This window comes from Schistocerca cancellata, chromosome 3 (genome assembly GCF_023864275.1).
Source record: "Schistocerca cancellata isolate TAMUIC-IGC-003103 chromosome 3, iqSchCanc2.1, whole genome shotgun sequence".
In the NCBI taxonomy this organism is placed as follows: domain Eukaryota; kingdom Metazoa; phylum Arthropoda; class Insecta; order Orthoptera; family Acrididae; genus Schistocerca; species Schistocerca cancellata.
The window spans coordinates 447818876-447832761 of record NC_064628.1 but is presented as its reverse complement, the minus strand read 5'-3'; positions in this window follow the sequence as shown (position 1 = coordinate 447832761).

Here is a 13886-nt window from a genome sequence, read left to right as displayed (position 1 = left end):
AGGTAGATCTCTGAGATAGGTCAAGGTCTGGAACCGGAATGCTTGACATTCTATTGCGAAAAGATATGGAGCGCATTGAGATGGACGGTTGGTGAGTTCTGTTGATAGAAGAAAGATTAAACGTCCTGCCAACAAAGAGATTAGGAAAGGAAATTGGCCGTGCCCTTTCAAAGGAACCATACCGGCATTAGCTTGGAGCGATTTTGGAAAAATGACGGAAAACCTAACTCTAGACAGCCGGAGGCAAAGTGGAACCGTCATTCTCCAAACTGCGAGCCCAGTGTGCTAAACACGGTCGATCTGTTGATACAGGAGCGGCAGCCCGGATTCGCAGCGATCTGGGAGAATGCACAGTGCAAGGATTAAAGGCTACAGGAGATGTAGGAGGGGAAAGTGTCCTAACAGAAGCATAGGTTTGATTAACTGGTAAAGGAGGTAAGTGAGGATTGCTAGGCTGTTATGGAGTAGCATGGAGAGCTGCATCATACCAGTCTCTGAACCGAAGACCACAACAACAACAACAATAACAACAACAACAACATGTCCTCTATACTTTTTTTGAATGGTAGCTTTATTGCTTATTGCTCATTTGCATTTTGATATTCCATCCTGCAATGGCAGTAAACAAAATCATAATAATAACACAATAATAATTAATATTTGACAACTGTAAACAGTCATATTTAGAGGATAGAACCGATGTTAATAATTACCGAAGAATCTCTCTTCCCCTTGCCACATACAAAATTCTCTCGCAATGTTTACTTGTTCAAGCCCAAGAACAGTTAGGACCTAAAACTGGTAATTACCAAGCAGGCATAGAGACCAAACAGATCCTGTTCGGAACAAATTCTCAATTTAAAACTAATCCTTAGGCACCTAAGGACTTCTAGTAACAACATTGTATGTATATTTGTGGATTTTAGAAAGGCCTACAACTCAATTGATCATGAATCTCTTTTCCTAATTTTAAAGGAAGAAGGGCAGGGTAATAGAACTCTAATACTGATCAAGAAAACGTTAACCGACAAATTAAATTCATAGGAGAAATCTCTGAACCATTTGATATAAAAACTGGCGTTAGACAGGGAGATGGACTCTCCCTATTACTATTTAACTGTGTTTTGGAGAAAGTAATTACAGATTGATGAGAGAAAAAGACGAGTCAAAATATAGATCAATCAATCAAGTTAGGTAGAAGTAATATTAGAGTAGATTGCCTAGCGTTTGCTGATGATCTGGCAAATTTAACTAGGGATATTACCACAGCTCAAAAACAAATTGAAATTCTTAGGGAAGTTGCAGAAAAAGCAGGACTACAAATATCGTTCGATAAAACGGAATATATGACATGCAATATATGACATATTTTTGAACACGAAATATGGAGAAATAAAAAGGGTTTCTCAGTTGAAATGCTTGGGGGAAATCACACAGAAAAAGCTGCAAAAGAAGTTCGCTGTAAAAAAATGGCAACTGCATTCATATTAACTCAAAATATTTATAATAAAAGATCACTTCCTAAATTCAGTAAACTAAGGCATTACAGCACTGTAATCAAACCTGAATGTCTTTATGGAGCAGAAACTTTAATTTAAAACAAAAAAAGGAAGATTTTCAGGAAAATATTAGGTCCCAAAGTTACTGATGGAGAAACATATAGGCTGAGAACTAATAATGAAATGGAAGAATATGCAGACATACATGGTGATATGAGAAAAAGAAGACTTCAATTTTGTGGGCACTTTCAAATAATGGCGCCCACCAGGTTCACAAAACAATTAGTAGAATTCTATGAAAACAGAAGTAAGGCCAAAACTGAGCCAATTAGATGGATCACTGCGATTAAGGAGGATCTTAAAATAGCCAGCGTAACTCAAGCAGACATTACTGGTAGAAAAAAACATTCAGATAAAAGATATGTGATTGGAAAGTTGGTCAGAGGGAAATTAGAAAACGGATTGGAACACTGTGGCCTGATGAAAGAAAGAGACTTCATTCTGAAAGGATGAAACAAATTTGGACCCAAAGGGAGGCCAATCATCCATAGCGACACTGACTGATTGTACCTCGCGTTGTCCTATTTGGGCCCATACATGAATAGTAATAACAAGTTTAGTAATTACATGAAGGCTGCAGACCCATCTCACACCAACTCTCGGTAGATTTGACTCTGAGAAGCATGGATATTCTGATCATTGTATTCGAATAAGGACATAGAGCATCACCTGTTTGACAGCCTAAGCTATGCAATGAAGTGTAGATATCCTAGCTTTCATGACAACCGATGCTACCTGTAAAATCCAGTCACTCTAAGTTTGTATGCAATGAAATTACTAAATTTAGGCCGTGTTTGTGAAAACGACCCTGTAATCACGCCAAATTGTTAATAAGGTAACATTAATTATTTGCGAGAGGGGAAAACTTGACTCTGTTTCACAGTAATTGTAGGAAGTCAAATCCGCTATTAAGAAGCGAGCTCAAAAATATATAGAAATAACGTAATATGAACACTTGTGTGGCATAAACCCAGAAATAACTGGAAGAGCAAGAATGGTCAAGACCGTTGGAAGCTCGAGGTTTCAGAATATAAACAAAAGTTTTCGTGATGGTCAAGCTGTCTCATTCCAACTACCAACTCTTTCTGAACCTTCCACCAATGAGAAATAAGCTGATGCTTTCTTATAGGTCTATATTTCTAATGGCGGATGCTCTAGTTTGCACGAATTTAATAAACTGAAATACCAAGTCAAGTACATGTCACTAACGGCATGACTTAAATATGCACATGTAAGAACCCCACCCCCACTATCCCCCCCCCCCTACAAAAAGGAAACAAGTGCAGAAAAAAGTATGAGCAGAGATCCTACAAGTCAGACATCTTATGAACCTGTCAATAATGCATATTTGACATTCGTTCATCCAAATTAATGGAAATATTCAGAAAATGGAAGATAGTACCGTAGGCGCGTAACAGGGAATAGTTTGGAACATATTATGAAATAGATTTAAGTGAAATTGCTGGAAGGGGGATATTAGCAGGTTGTTTTAAGTGAATACTGGGATAAGCAATGAATGTGGAATAGAAAGATTATATTGAACCACATTTATTAGAAAATACCAATTCGGAATATCCTTTATGGCAGAAGAACACACAAAGCTAAAAAATGAAACTGCCCCATAATTTTTCTGACAAAGAGCTTTCTGACCGTAAGACGTTTTTGAAATTTCTGACAGGCGATGACCAAAATATGGGAACACTCCAAACACAACACATAACCATGCTTAATACCTCGTGGGAAAAAACACGCTTCCTGCGAGATAACGACAAGGTCATATGATGATGGAGTTGGGTAGCGCTCACGTGCACTTTTCTCCGAAGTATACCGCAAATGCTCAATAAAATTGCGATCTGGAAACTGTGGTGGCCAAGGGACATGCAATAATTCATCCTCATGCTCATAAAAACAGTTTTTCAAGATGCGAGCGTTGTGAATGGAGGCCTTATCGTCTTGGAACACAGCATCACTATTGGGGAACAAACACTGTACCACTGGATGGACCTGATCAGCCACAATGTTCACTTAATCCTTGACAGTAGTGCTGCCCTGAAGAGCACCCTTGGAACCCACGGAATACCACGATGTGGCTGCCCAAATCGTCACCGAACTCCCACTATCTTCCACTCTTGGGATGTGTGGTAGGTTAGAAGTTGGGAACAGTGTGAAACTGCTCCGCAGTGCAGGCTTAATGGTGTCGGTACCACGTCTTCCTGTTAGGGACATTTGCATCCCTGGTGAGTGGTTTTGTAATTCAAGCTCGCCCTGCAACTGCCTGCTTCTAGATTTCCCTCCTGTTGTTTTGGGGCTGACAGGGTTGGCTAGAGCAATACTGAGTACTGCAGTGACTTTTAAAGCTGTCATCCTCTTAGTTATCGTCACAATGTTCTTCAGAGACCGTCCGCAACTTTTCCTCAACATGCTCTTTCGTCCGCTTTCCCGCATGTTTTCACGCTTTCCCCGTATGCGATGTAAATATTCGATACGGTGCCTCTCGAAACACCAAATACTTCGGCTACTTAGGTGATGGAAGCACCTACCATATGAGCACCAACAACTAGCCCCCGTTCGAATTCACTTATCTCCGACGTAACATAGCTTTGCTATTTACACACATCATTCAGCTTTACAGATGTAGCAAAATATGTTTTTTATATTCTTCGAAATCTGCGTGAATCGTATTCAGGCCTATAGGTGCAAATTCGTAAGTGCGCAGTCCTTGGGGAAATTCAGCCTCCACTGACTTTAAAGTTACAGGCTCAACATTTACACTCTTTGGTAAGGGGAATATAGATATTGGTGCATTGCGCCACTTGATCCAAATTTACACTGTTACTGTGCTAATAATCAACAAATTCATGTCGTTCCCCTTTCGCATATGGACGCCAGCAGCTCAGTCTGTCTGCAGCAGTCACTGAAGCATTGCACAGAGCACTTAAATCTGCCACACTAGAATGTTTAACATATATGCTCACAAACTCAGATTTTTAACTCAATGTTCGCGGCCAATGACAGTTGCGGTCATCGACTTAACCTCAGTTCTAGTTTGCATTAATTACGTTGTTGGAGTCACTGGCCAGTCTAGTATGACACAAACACTCTTAAGAAGCGTTTGTAATAAATGCGCGTATTAGCATTGTCAAGCACAGAAAAGTGTTTAGATTAACATTAGCATCTTGGTCCTGGTTGGTTTCGTTATAATGATCTCATGTTGCCAAATATGATCTCTTGGCACATTCTTTAACGGGATATACTTAAACATCTATGTATCGAGTGTTTTACATCTCATGGATACGTTGGGAACACAAATATGACTATTAGCTTCATTCCCCTGCAACTGCAATACAAAGTATATTCAGTTAAAGATAAAATTAAACTTGATTTCGTCAAATTATAACTATCACGGAAGGACTTCTACGAAGGCCTGAACAATAGTGTGAAGTACTTTATCAAAGAGGTACAGAATAATAATGTGAAAACGTATAATTTTAAGGCTGATCCAAGGGAGAGAACCAGTCTCATTACGTGCTTCGTTCAAAACTTGAGAGAAGTTCCGCTTGACATAACAGCTAAATTAAATTTTAATACATTGTTGCCGGCCGGAGTGGCCGAGCGGTTAAAGGCGCTACAGTCTGGAACCGCACGACCGCTACGGTCGCAGGTTCGAATCCTGCCTCGGGCATGGATGTGTGTGATGTCCTTAGGTTAGTTAGGTTTAATTAGTTCTTAGTTCTAGGGGACTTATGACCACAGCAGTTGAGTCCCATAGTGCTCAGAGCCATTTGAACCATTAATACATTGTTAACGTCACTTTTCTTATTATTGATAATATATCAGAAGTTTTGAGACAGATTTTTTTTATGTAGAAGTGTTCTCCCTCTTTCCTGACATCGTGTAAGTGATGTACCGTGTTATTTCATTTTCAAGGCACTAATTTCAGTTGTTCTTTTTTTTCTTTTTTGCTGCACCATAACTGAATTCTTAAAATATGTGATTATCTTTCTTTTCTTTCTGTTATCTTTCGATCTGCCGTCTCCACGGAATGATGTTTTGATGATGCTCATTGCTGGACTAGTGACAATTACTGTTATTTCCACGCTGCTTCCATTACACATGTAGAGGTACGGGCAAGCTGTTACAATTCCGCAGTCCATTGGCTGAGGTAATCAGCCGTGAGATTAGCAGCACGTAACTGGTTTGAAGCGTTAGTGCACACGAAAATCGATATCGCGCACGGGTTCCAGGATGCGTCAAGAGATACAGTTGAGAGACAAATGGTGGGCTGAGAGTACTAGTAGAACAAGTGCTGTCTTAAGCAAACTGAGTAAGTAGCTGTCACAGTTAAATGGTAGTTTATAAATTATGTGAGTTATTATCGAAATATCAGATATTTTTTTCTTATAGTCAGTCTGGGTGTAGTAGGTACGCTAAGAGTAATACTACCCTAGCATTATTTTTTTATAACGTAATTATTAAAAATACGTATAGTCCTTGTGCCTTAAAACATTTTAGAGTACAACAAGTACAAGTGTAAACACATTTTACATAATGTGCTTTATGTCAAATACGTACTACAGTTCATGTACATTATAACATAAGACAGTATGAGTCATTAATGCAAATTTGATGTAACAAGCTGAAAGAAAATATAGGTAAATAGCAAATAAAATAAAAACACAAAAATGTAAATATATTCCTGACTTCCCAACACAGTAAGTTCCTGTTACCTCCTTACAGTCAGTGTCTACAGAATCAGACTCTTTCCTTCCCTTGAAGAATGTCCTCCCTGGGGCAACACTCTTGATGCTCTACCATTATCTTCGCATGAATCACATTTTTGCTACACTAGATCGACTCCAAAATCGCCGTCATCGGGTTGAACGGCTGCTCGAAACGTACTGCGAGACACGGGCGCAGGATGGTGGGAGAAATATTGTGCTGTGGGAGCTATTCTCCTGCATCTGCAACGGACCTGTGGTAGTAACGGAAGACACGCTGACAGCTGCGAACCAACTGCATCCCTTCATGCTTGACGTCTTCCCCGACGGTGTGTTATCTTTCAACAGTATAACTGTCCGTATCTCGTAGCCAGAACCATGCAACAGTGGTTTGAGGAGCGTTACAGTGAACTGACTTTGATGCCTCTGGGGTCAGATTAGCCTGATGTAAATCCTACGGCATTCATCTGGGTCGCTATCGGGTGCCATCACCGCGTACCAAGATCAGCGGCCCGTTATGTACGCGAATTACATGAACTGTGTGTAGACATCTAATGCCACATACCTCCACAAACCTCCCCATAAACTGTCAAATCCCTGATACGCAGAATTAATTTTGTATTTTGTTCCGAAGTCGGACAAACAAGGTATTAACCAGGTGACCATACTGTTTTGGCTCATCAGTGTAAACTCTAACTTTGTCTACCTATTTACCTCAGTATATTTCCAATAACTGCGCCACCGGTATTCTTCATATCTTCTATATGCAGCTCAGAGTTGGCGGAGATTTGGCTACCGTGTCTAAAATGCCTTTTCATTGCATCCTACCGACCGTCACTTTATTACTGGGTGATGAGCTTGTCTTGTAGGTGCCTCCTTTTCCTGTTGTCTCTTCATACACTCCTGGAAATGGAAAACAGAACACATTGACACCGGTGTGTCAGACCCACCATATTTGCTCCGGACACTGCGAGAGGGCTGTACAAGCAATGATCACACGCACGGCACAGCGGACACACCAGGAACCGCGGTGCTGGCCGTCGAATGGCGCTAGCTGCGCAGCATTTGTGCACCGCCGCCGTCAGTGTCAGCCAGTTTGCCGTGGCATACGGAGCTCCATCGCAGTCTTTAACACTGGTAGCATGCCGCGACAGCGTGGACGTGAACCGTATGTGCAGTTGACGGACTTTGAGCGAGGGCGTATAGTGGGCATGCGGGAGGCCGGATGGACGTACCGCCGAATTGCTCAACACGTGGGGCGTGAGGTCTCCACAGTACATCGATGTTGTCGCCAGTGGTCGGCGGAAGGTGCACGTGCCCGTCGACCTGGGACCGGACCGCAGCGACGCACGGATGCACGCCAAGACCGTAGGATCCTACGCAGTGCCGTAGGGGACCGCACCGCCACTTCCCAGCAAATTAGGGACACTGTTGCTCCTGGGGTATCGGCGAGGACCATTCACAACCGCCTCCATGAAGCTGGGCTACGGTCCCGCACACCGTTAGGCCGTCTTCCGCTCACGCTCCAACATCGTGCAGCCCGCCTCCAGTGGTGTCGCGACAGGCGTGAATGGAGGGAAGAATGGAGACGTGTCGTCTTCAGCGATGAGAGTCGCTTCTGCCTTGGTGCCAATGATGGTCGTATGCGTGTTTGGCGCCGTGCAGGTGAGCGCCACAATCAGGACTGCATACGACCGAGGCACACAGGGCCAACACCCGGCATCATGGTGTGGGGAGCGATCTCCTACACTGGCCGTACACCACTGGTGATCGTCGAGGGGACACTGAATAGTGCACGGTACATCCAAACCGTCATCGAACCCATCGTTCTACCATTCCTAGACCGGCAAGGGAACTTGCTGTTCCAACAGGACAATGCACGTCCGCATGTATCCCGTGCCACCCAACGTGCTCTAGAAGGTGTAAGTCAACTACCCTGGCCAGCAAGATCTCCGGATCTGTCCCCCATTGAGCATGTTTGGGACTGGATGAAGCGTCGTCTCACGCGGTCTGCACGTCCAGCACGAACGCTGGTCCAACTGAGGCGCCAGGTGGAAATGGCATGGCAAGCCGTTCCACAGGACTACATCCAGCATCTCTACGATCGTCTCCATGGGAGAATAGCAGCCTGTATTGCTGCGAAAGGTGGATATACACTGTACTAGTGCCGACATTGTGCATGCTCTGTTGCCTGTGTCTATGTGCCTGTGGTTCTGTCAGTGTGATCATGTGATGTATCTGACCCCAGGAATGTGTCAATAAAGTTTCCCCTTCCTGGGACAATGAATTCACGGTGTTCTTATTTCAATTTCCAGGAGTGTATTTCATCAAGTTAATTTCGTTTGATTCCACCTCTCCCATCTCTTGTGCATCTCAAATCGCAGTAGCTTCTGATTTCTAGCCTATTCCTCTTATTTCGTGGGCTGTTCTGGTATTGTGGAGATCTGTACTAGCTTCTTGTGTAATATGTTCCCCGGAATACGATTCATCAGCCTGGTACAAACGTATAAAATGACCTAGGATTAGTCCTTCCACTTCTTCACTTTCTCCGTCCAGAATGGATTCCCAGCCCGTCGTCCTATTTCTCCGCATCTTGCCCATTCATGTAATTTCCTTGATAGTTCGCCGCCTTCTCTGCTACGAGACCTAGTGTCCAAATAATTAATCGAGCCTCCTCATAATCTTTATATTGCTCATCTTCCACATCATTATTGTCTTTATTCTGTCCCTCTAGGTCATCATCTTCTTTCTCCTCCTTTGCCAAGGTTTCAGTCCTATTTACATATCCCATTGCGTCAATTGGCTCAATCTGATTTCTTCCGCGTGTGTTCTTATAGCCGCTGCCACATCTGACATAAGTCATTGCTGCAATGGATGCCCCACGTATTGTTGTCCCTTGGATTTGGTGGTCCGATTCTACAACCTCAGCCTGTTGCCCATTTCTGTCTGTCTCTTGCTAGTCTATAGCCCACTGTTTGGTTGACAGTAATTCCCTGTTCCTCCATTTGCTGGGTAATGATAGATTGGAACGCTCCGTCCTTGTGGTCTACTCCTATTCTTCTTCCTATCTTTATTGAATCGTAGCGTCACAAGACAGTTGTTTTAACCATCATTACTCTCTAGTTCTCTCCTTCTCTCCCACTCATGGTTCTCGTCAAATGTGAATTCTGATCCACACAACAATTATTGAACGCTCTGATGTCACTGCCGCATCTACCCTTCTGTATTTGTTGTTATTTAACGAGTAATTTCATTAGCAAAATATGATCATTTCACTAGCATTACAAATCACATCTAGGACCAAGTTCTTTCTTATTAATGTGTCGAAAAATTTCAGTAGGCTCCTCTGTCCTGACTCTTTCAGATCTTAACACATAGGTATCGCTTGCTTAATTCGTTCTTGTGATTCCTTTAATCAATAGATAGGAAGAAAAAGCCTCCCTAAATTTTCTGTATGACTTGTAAGTTACTGCAATTGTCCTCATCGTTACAGCCGCGTGCCCTTAGAAAGGTGCACACAAAAAGTCTAATTTAGATTGTAGTGGCCACGTGGGTGGCAACGACAAATAAAATTGAGAAATTCACGCCTTGAGTGGGAGTACGTCCCACCGTATTGTACATCTGAAATCTGCATATGGAAAGAAAGCTTTTGAAATCGAACACCTCTGTCTCCCGGGTGCACGTCCCAGTTGCTACTGGTGACTCTTTCTCTTCCTCCTGTCATGTATTTGCAGTGTGCTCGTTACTCAACTTCCCCATGCGTTAAATCCATTCACGTCTCCTGCGTGAGTCCTCCTTAGTGGTTCACAATTGTGTGTTTCACACGCGCGTGCCCCTAAACCTAGCACTTCTTCGGTTTCTTGGCTCTAGCGCCTTTTTGAATTGGAGTGGAGACTGAATTTCTGATACTGCAGCCAAAGCTGTGTCTGAGCTGTCTGACCCGATACCTCTCTTTCACAGTTTACGCACCATCGTTTCTAAATTAAGTGACGATAACGGCCCCGCGATTTAGTCTTGTTTGCTGTCGATATGAGGGCATGCTGAAAACTAATAACTCCGAATTTTTTATTTAAAAACTCTTAAATCTTTTTAAATAAAACAGACTTCATTAAAACAATCTTTATTAACATTCTACATTTTTATTCTTCATGTCTACGAATTCGGTGCCCTTGCCGCTAGAGAACCCCGAATCGTTGTGTACAACATGATGGTATATATATCGTAAAAACACTCATGATCATAAATTAAGGATAATTCTGATACATGGTGAAACAACGCCCTGGTGGGCGATTTTCGGGTTTAAATCACCTCGGGGTATGACCATGCGGTGCATCTGACCTGCGGTCGTCGCACGGTGGCGCTGGCTGCAGTCCACATACGCAGAAGTGTGTTGGTGCATGTCAGAGTACGGTCCAGCGAGTAAGTGTTCAGACGTTTTCAGACGTGCGAATGGTGACTGTGTGTTGAAAATGGCTCAAAGAACACATATTGATGACGTTACGAGGGGTAGAAAACTAGGGCGACTGGAGGCTGGTCAAACACAGCAGGTCATAGCACGGGCCCTCCGGGTGCCACAAAGGATTATGACAACGATTCCAGCAGACAGAAAACGTATCCAAGCGCTACAGTACTGGACGTCCACTATGTACAACACCACGAGAAGACCGTTATCTCACCATCAGTGCCCGCAGACGGCCACGAAGTACTCTAGGTAGCCTTGCTCGGGACCGTACTGCAGCCACTGGAACAGTTGTCTCCAGACACACAGTCAACAGACGACTGAAGAGGCGTGTTTTATTCTACCGGAGACCTGAAAGGTGCATTCCAGTGCATTCCACCGACCCCTGGTCACAGGAAAGCCCGTAAATCCAGGTGTCAAAAACATAGTACATGATCATTGGAACAGTGGTCCCAGTTTATGTTCATGGACGAGTCCATGTATAGTCTGGTTTTCATCTGGCGTGAACCAGGAACCAGATACCAACCCCTTAATGTCCTTGAAAAGGACCTGTGTGGAGGTCGAGGTTTGATGGTGTGGAGTGGGATTATGACTGGTGCACGTACACCCCTGCATGTCTTTGACAGAGGAAATGTCCCCCTTTTCAGGGGTGCAGTGGGTCCCCCCCCCCCTAATGGATGATAACGCACGGCCCACCGAGCGGCCATCGTGGAGGAGTACCTCGAAACAGAAGATATCAGGCGAATGGAGTGACCTGCCTGTTCTCCAGACCTAAACCCTATCACGCACGCCTGGGATGCTCTCGGTCGACGTATTGCTGCACGTCTTTACACCCCGAGGACACTTCAGGAGCTCCGACAGGCACTGGTGTAAGAATAGAAGGCTATACCCCAGAAGCTGCTCGACCACCTGATCCAGAGTATGCCAATCCGTTGTGCGGCCTGTATAGGTATGCATGGTGATCATATCCCATATGATGTGAGGGTACATGAACAGCAAACAGTGGCGTTTTGTAGCACATGTGTTTCGGGACAGTTTTCGCAATTTATCACCAATACTGTGGACTTACAGATATGTGTCGTGTGTGTTCCCTATGTGCCTATGCTATTAGCGCCAGCTTTGTGTAGTGCCACGTTGTGTGGCATCACGTTCTGCAATTATCCTTAATTTATGAGCATGAGTGTATTTTGGTGGGCGAGAAAGAGCGTGCTGTAGTCGATTTTCGAAATCGAAGTATTCGTCTACACACAGAGCACCCTCTCCGTCAGAATGACACCAGCACTGCGACATCTCCAGAACGTCTTGGGTCCCTGTCATCGATCATCCTCCATATAGTCCCGACTTGGCCCCATCCGATTTTCATCTGTTTCCAAAATTTAATGTGTGGTGTACTGAGATACAACACAAGAAGTGTTAGCGACAGTAGTTGGTGCCAGAAGTACCGTGGACGTCCGTCCGCAGCAGGAACATCGCTGTCGGCGAGAATCACACCCACTGGAGCGGCAGCGCCACCAGGAAGAGACGCGCGGCGCTTAAGCAACCGTGCATCAACACAAGTTGTGAGTTGCAAGTTTTAAGTCAGTCCGAGTCTTGCTAGGGAGTTCCTGCAGAACGTTCGTCGTGTCTTGAAGTCTCCAAGTCGTCGAGTCAGACGGAAACAGTGGCCGACAGATGGACAGTGGCTAGTCTTTAGTAGAAACAGAACAGTGAATAGAATTATCGAGTATCGATAGAGACCGCCTGCCCAGAAATTCTTAACTAAGTACAGTTTGTTTGGAACTGTTTGTCGAATAGTACATCTAGACGGAAATTAGTTTTCTTACGACTTTAGTTCATAGAACATTATTTAGTGTTCATGGAACCGTAGCAAAAGTAGGACAGGTAGGCTAAACATGCATCCTGAAATTGCTGTAACCTGCGTTACCAAAGTTCAGTAATATAGTTTGCTATTTGCTATTCTGTGTTACTTTCATTCCGTGTGCTGCCCTAGACCTCATGCATCCTTCCTACAAGGACACCTGTATTCGTCTCTTCCCGCGGCAGCGAGATATTCATTAAAGTGGACGCTCCCAGTATCAAACATACGTAAAGAATATCATCAAGGACTTGACTTTGATTGTGATGAAGCGGTGCAAGCAGAGGTGAGGTTTTAACTTCGCCAACAAAGTCAAACATTCTACACTGACGTTATCAATAAGCTGGCGTCTAGTTAGGAGAAATATTTTAGTAGCAGGGTGACTAGATTGAGAAACAGATACGTAGTCCTGAAGAATAAGGACGAAGAATGTTAATAAATTTTGTTTTATTTTAAAAGTTTAGGAGTTTTTATATAAAAAATTCGGAGATATTACTTTTCAGTATGCCCTCGTACATTCTCCAATCTTGTGCATCTACTCTTCTGCCCTACCTATCCATTCCTCTTGCTCTTTCTGATTATCCTTAGTCTTCTCAAGGTCTCGTTCTATGACTAACCGAACGTTCATTTCTTCCTGCGCCTCTTTTGCGTGCCTATCCACTTTTTAACCGCTTGCGCCTCTTTTCTAGCTTCTGTAGCTTCATCTTTTGCTCCCTTTGCCACATTTTCGACCTCTTTATTTTCTGCGGTTGCTAGTATTCCTTTTTTCTTTTCTACATGCTTTAGCTTCCTCTCTGGCTCCTTTCCTTATTTCTTTTAATCTTCCTGCGTTTCTCTTCTCTTTCTTTCTGCTTCCTTTCTCACCTCCCTAGCCTCTTCTTTTGCCTCTTCTACCATTTGTCTAGTTTCTTTTGCTTATGTCCTAGTCGTCCCTGTTTCTGCCTTGGCTTCCTCCCTTGTCCTTTTTACCTCTTCCTTCATTTTTTTCCTCAGCTCGTCTAACTTTTGTGTCAGTTTCCTGAGGTCTTGTTTCCTAGCCTTATTGTTCCTCTGACCCATTTTCCTAAAAAATTATAACAGAGTAAAACCTGTGCCTCCCCGTTCATGTTTTCTACTTTAAGCTGAACCCACAGCCTCAGTCGAGTAAGAAATGACAATGAAAATACCTGCAGTCATTTCTTCTGCATTTAATTTATTTACGCAACCAGTTTCGATTACAGTTTCCATTGCACCATTTTCAGGCCCCCTGGCCAAAGTAAACTGGGACGAATCCAATTTCGTGTGCAATGATAACA